The following is a 6,054-nucleotide window of genomic DNA, read 5'->3' as shown; positions in this document are numbered from 1 at the left end:
TCTGGATAGTACTATATCAATGTTGGATAGAAGCAGGAAAAGCTGGTATTCCTGATCTTAGGGAGAAAGCTTAAAGTGTTTCAAAATTGATTATGATGTTAGCTGTGGGTTTTTTATACATGTCTTTTTAATTGGTTGAGAAAGTTCTTTTGTCTTCCTGCTTTGTATTATGAAGGCATGTTGGATCATGTCAAATGCCTTTTATGCATTAATTGAGATGATTGTATGGTTTTTCTCTCTTAATTCTATGTGGCATATTACATTAATTGATACCCATATGTTGAACCACCCTTGCATTCTAGGAATAAATCTCACTTGGTCATGGTGCATCATCATTTCAATATGTTGTTGGATTTTGTTTGCTAGTATTTTGTGGAGGGTATTTTCAACTATGTTTGTAAGGCATAGTACCCTAAAGTTTTATATTTTTGCTTTATTTTTATTTGACTTTGGTATCAAATTAATGGTGACCTCATAGAATATGTAAGAAAATGTTCCCTCTTGTTCAAGTATCTGGAAGAGTTTGAAAAGGATTAATAGTAATTCCTTAAATGTTTGCTAGAATTTACCAGGGAATCTGTTTTTTGGTGGGAGGTTTAAATTATTGATTTAATTTCTTTATTTGTTATAGATTTATTGAGATTTCTATTTTTTTGAGTCAGTTTAGATAATTTGTATGCTTTCAGGGATCTGTCCATTTCATTCAAGTCTATTAGGTATAGAATTATTCATTTTATCCCCTTTTTATTCATTTTTTCCCTGTAAGGTCAATAAAAGTGTTACTATTTACATTTATGATTTAGTTATTTGTATATTCTGTATTTTAAAAGCATTTTTCAGTGTAACTAAAGATTTGTCAATTTTGTTGATTCTTTCAAAGAACTGGTTTTTGGTTTTATTGTTTTTGTATTCTCTGTTTTATATATCTTGTTCTGTTTTAAAATTATTGTTATTTGCTCTTCTTTTTCTACTTTCTTTTCTCTCTCTCTCTCTCTCTCTCTCTCTCTCTCTCTCTCTCTCTCCCTCATACCAGGGATCAAACTCTTGACCTCATGCTTACCAAGTGGGTGGTTGTACTATATCCTCAGCTTTTTCTAGTTTTTAAACTAGCAGGTTATTATTAATTTGAAACTTTATCCTTTTTTAATATTGGTATATACAATATACATAAATTGAGACAACTTGTGCTATATGCTATAAATTTTGGAAGACTTGTTTTCATTTTCATGTCAAAAAGTAGTGTCTAGTCTTCCTTATGACATTTTTCTTAGGCCCATTTGTTTTAAAGTGTTTTTTTGTTATTCTTCTTAATTTTTAAAAATTTCCAGTTTTGCTTCATTAATGATTCTTAGCTGAAGCTAAGTTGTGATCAGAGAAGATACTTTTTATGATTTCCTGAGATGCATTTTTTTTGGCTGAACATCTGGTGTACCCTTGGGAATGCTGCACATGAACTTCAGAAGAAGGCATATCCTGCTGTTGCTCAGTGGAGGTGAGTGTATATGTCCATTAGATCTTGTTATACTATTGTTCAAATCCCTTACTTTTTTACTGATATTCTTTCTAGTCATTTTAGCTATTATTAAAAGTTGTGCATTGATGTTTGCAATCATTATTTCTCCTTGAATTCTGTTATTTTTTATTTCCTGTTTTTTAGGTTTGGTTCAGCTTTCGATGATATAAACAGCTCTCTGCAGCATGCAATGCATAGTTTCCCCACAACTAGAGATGTTTTGGATTGTTATGGCATTGTGATGGTTTGACTATTTATCAGTCTAAGGTCCTTCCTCGACTCTTGTAATAGTTTTTGATTTAAAATGTATTTTGCCTGGTGTTAGTTTATCTGTCCAACTCTGTTTTTGATACTATTTGCATGGAGAATCTTTTCCAATCTTCTACTTTTAGCCTATTTTTGTGTTTGTATCTAATCTGAGATTTTTATAGACAACATATAGTTTGGTCATATTTTCTTTTTTTAGCTTTATTTTTATTAGCACATATTTGCATTTCATAGTGATTGCATTCCTTGTGGGCAGTTGATATGTACACATAACACATAGTAATTATTTTTTATTCCCTTTCTTTCCACCTCCATTTCTGTTTCCCTTCCCATTTAAGCAAAATCTTTCACTTCCTATCATCTATCTTTTATTTTGCTCTTTATTTCTGTTTCTGGTTTTTCATATATGAATTTATTGTTGCTCATTGTGATTGAGTGATTTGTCAGAAATAGTTTTTTGTAAGCATTGTGTTCTTTGTCCTGTGGTCACTGAGATCTCAACTCTGTTAGATTAGTAATTGTGTAGTGATTTCAATGTGCTTTCCTTAATTCTTGAAATCAACACCAAAACCTGCAACAAACAAAAAAGCCCTACACAGACAACGAAAACCTTAACTCAAAACCTAAAGCTCACATACTTCTCACTCCCAAATCTCTCCCTGATTTTTGAGAATGGCTCTGTATTGTTGGATTATTTCAATACTGGGCCATTCCACTTACAATTCTGCTGTGGTAAGCACTTTCTCTTTTAGGGATCTAATTATCAGTGAGAAATAAAGTTGTAGAGCTTTATTAGCGCTTTCTGTATTTACATGCAGCTCTAGGTATGCGTGTAGCCTTTTCAATGCCCCAGTATACAGTGAATAAGATTTTCAAAGCACATTTTCTCCTGTCTGGACTGGCACAATTTCTTCCTTTTCAGGTGTTTGGTTTGCCTGCCCTTGCCCAAGGTGATTTCAACTAGTAAACTGACAGTTGCTGTCCTGAGAAAGTTTGGAGGTAAGTACACAAAAGGCAAGCTGCTGAGCTGTGTATTCTTGGAGCTAAAGATACATCAATATACACCAAGTTTGTATTTCCCTCTCTGGGACCAATAAGTCACATCGTGAATGTGGGCTGGTGTCTGCGTAGCCACTGCTGAACTGGTGATTGTGTGATAGGTAGTTTAACTGCCACAGTGCTATCTTACTGAAATTAAGCGGCTGATTTCTTTAGCAAGTGTTTGCCTCCCTATTTTAAGTTTTTAATTAAGTTTCAGAGTTGCAAGACAGTGATTCTGGTAATTTTTGCCAGCTTAATTGGTGCTTTTGTGAAGGAATGCGATTTTTGAATTCTCCAATTTGCTATTTTCAGTAGTGTTTCTCCTCCTGTGTCTGATTTTGATGTCATGGTGATTTTGGCTTCAAACAACTTGGGAAACTATTTTTTTTTTTTTAACATTTGTAGTCTGACATCATCAGATATAGAATCTTTAGCAGATTTTTTTTTTTTTTTGTATTTTTACAGGTCCCAGGGATCGAACTCACGACCACAGGCCTGCAAGGGAGGTGCTTCTGCTGCTGAGCTAAATCCCCAGCCCCTTTAACAGAAATTTTTAAAAGTGATTTTATTTAGTAAAGGCCAATCCCATTTTCTATTTCATTTTGTGAATATTTTGGACACATTTTGCCTTTAAATAAAGTTTTAAAATTTCATGTATGTGGTCAAATTTATTCTTTTATTATTCTTTTAATGATTGTAAGATTTGTAATGATGTTTTCTTTTTTTTCCTGATACTTATATTTCCCATTTCCTTTCTTCTCAATCATTAGTGCTAGAGCTTATCAGTTTTATTTTTAACTTTCAAAGAATCACCTCCTGGTTTTATTAATGTTCTCTATTATCTATTTTCCTATTTCATTGACTTCTGCTTTAATTTTCATTGTTTTTCTATTTTCTTTGAACTTAATTTGTACTTACCTTTCCAGCTTGTTAAGGTTGAAATTTAGTGTACAGATTTTTAATTTTTTCATGTTTTCAAATATAAACATTTAGAGCTATAATTGTATCTCTAAGCCCTGCTTTAGCTACACTCTTCAAATTTGGAAGATTTGTAGCCTTAATGTCATTTTATTTGAAATACTTTGTATCCTTTGTGATAGCTCTTTTGATCCATGAGATATTCAGAGTGTGCTGCACGATTTCTAAATATTTTGGGATTTTCTAGATATCCTATAGTTATTGACTGTTAAGTTAATGTTTTTATTGTCAGAGTTTATATTCTATAAAATTTCAGTATTTTCAAGTTCATTTGACTTATTTTTTGGCTAAACATAATGGTCTACTTTAGTGATTGTTTCATGTACTTAAAAAAAGGATGTATATTCTGTTCCTATTGAGTATAACATTTATATAAATTTCTATTAAATCTAGATGTTTTATATTATTTTTATATATCCTTACTGATTGCTATCTAGTATTCTTTATTAACTATTGTAATAAGTTTGAAAAATTATTATTATTGTAGATTTATCTAGTTTTCCTTTAGCTGTACCAGTTTTTGTTTCATATTTTGAAAAATTTGTTGTTAAATTTATAGTTAGTTATGATTCTATGTCTTCCTGATGAACTTCTGTTTTGTAATTATGAAATGTACCTACTTAAAAATACTATTTGTCATAGAGTCTCAGTTTTTGATAATTATAGCTCTCTGGTAATATAACTTTCTCATCTTTACTCTCTGCATTCTGTATCTTCCTTCCCTCTTCTTTGACTAACTTAATATTTAAAGTGCATCTTTTATAGGAAAATTTAGTCTTGCTTGTTGGATTCATAATGACAATACCTGCCACTTGATTTGATGGTTTAGAGCATTTACATTTAATGTAATTATTGATATGGCTAGACTAAAACCTATTCTTTTATATTTATTTTCTATTTACCTAGTTTTTAAATAGTAGCAAAGTTTTTTTAAAGGTGTAAAAAGAAACAGGCTCTGTAGAGTGAGTTTGGGGCCACACAAAAGTAGGAAAAGAAGTGTACCCCACAGAGTGAGGGAGAATATCCTTTTTCCTTTCTGTTTTCCCCTCATGCTTTATTTTGGGCATTTACTTTGTATTGTATTTCATTTCTTCTGTTCTCCTTTTTCGATATAGCTCTTTTTAATTTTCAGCTTGCCTGTTTCTCTCATTTTCTGTTTCCTGACCATCACGTGGTGAACACGTTTCCTCATCTGTGCTATTTTGCCGTGTATGAACCTTTCCTTCTCTAAGTTGCAAGTGTCAACTATTTTGCACCATTGACAGTAAAGTGACTAACACAGCTATTTGTACCAGAGTGGGGTCATTGCTGTGACTATACTTGACCACGTGATTCAGGAGTCATGAAAACCGGCTTGGGGGAGGAGTTTGAAATAATTTGTAGATGCCACCCGGAGAAGCCTTAGAATGCTGTAAGCAGCGTAAGTGGAGACTGATGGGAGATTTTCTTCAAAGCTCACAATACCAGCGTGCTGATAGGAATGAGGTTTCAGTTGGGAACAAGGACTGCCAATAGCAGTTGGGTTAGAAGCTACGTGTGTTATATTTTGACAGAAAAATTGTCTGCATTTTATCTATATTCTGAGATTTTATGGGAGAATGAGATTAAGGAAGATGGATCAGTTAATCTGGCAGAAAAAAAATCTAAGACAGACAAACACTCAGAGTGTGACATGGACATCGTTGGCTGCTTCTAGCCAGATCCATAATGAGAATCAGGAGCAAATGGCAGAGGTAAATGCTTTGAACTGTTTTCTTTCTTCCAGAAAGGAAGAGCCTTCAAAATTGAACCAAAGGAAAGATGGTTGCTGAAACATTTATCATTAAAGAGAAACTAAGTGCTGTGCACAGGAATAAGAAGATGTCTCGATCACATCTCAAAAATCAGTGAAACGTTCCCCATCAAAGGCTCAAGGGGGTAAAACTGTGAATCTTTCACTTGAGTAAAGAGTCTGTGGGATGCCTGCTCACTCAGAGCTGCCTGGGCAGAGTGTATAGTGTGTGTATGAGAGAGAGACAGAGGGAGGTCATGTGAACTGCACCCAGCAAGGCCAGAGGCTTGGGGTTGCCTCAGCTGTTAGAATTTCCCATCTTACCACCTGCACTGGGTGCTACATGTGCAGCTACAGGATTTAATCTTTGTCTTACTGGGTTTTTATTTTGTCTGATTTCTTTCTATCCCCTCATTCCTCCCATTTCGAATGAGAATCTTTATGCTGTCTCATTGTATGTTGGAAAGGTTTAATTTTCTTTTTT

General features: G+C 33.4%; 1 long non-coding RNA gene across 1 annotated transcript; it reads left to right on the top strand.

Moving 5' to 3' along the window:
• The first annotated feature begins 1,270 nt into the window (after positions 1-1,270).
• LOC134475606 (uncharacterized) lies at positions 1,271-3,686 on the top strand. Its single transcript, XR_010046787.1, has 3 exons — positions 1,271-1,492; positions 2,703-2,779; positions 3,287-3,686. It is a non-coding gene; the product is annotated as an uncharacterized LOC134475606 (long non-coding RNA).
• The last annotated feature ends 2,368 nt before the right edge of the window (positions 3,687-6,054 follow it).

The sequence above is a fragment of the Cavia porcellus genome, unplaced genomic scaffold (genome assembly GCF_034190915.1).
Source record: "Cavia porcellus strain 051 isolate PalLab524CR breed Dunkin Hartley unplaced genomic scaffold, mCavPor4.1 scaffold_4, whole genome shotgun sequence".
NCBI classification, from domain to species: domain Eukaryota; kingdom Metazoa; phylum Chordata; class Mammalia; order Rodentia; family Caviidae; genus Cavia; species Cavia porcellus.
Note: the sequence above shows the minus strand (reverse complement) of the source record. Positions and strands in the feature narration are given on the sequence as shown.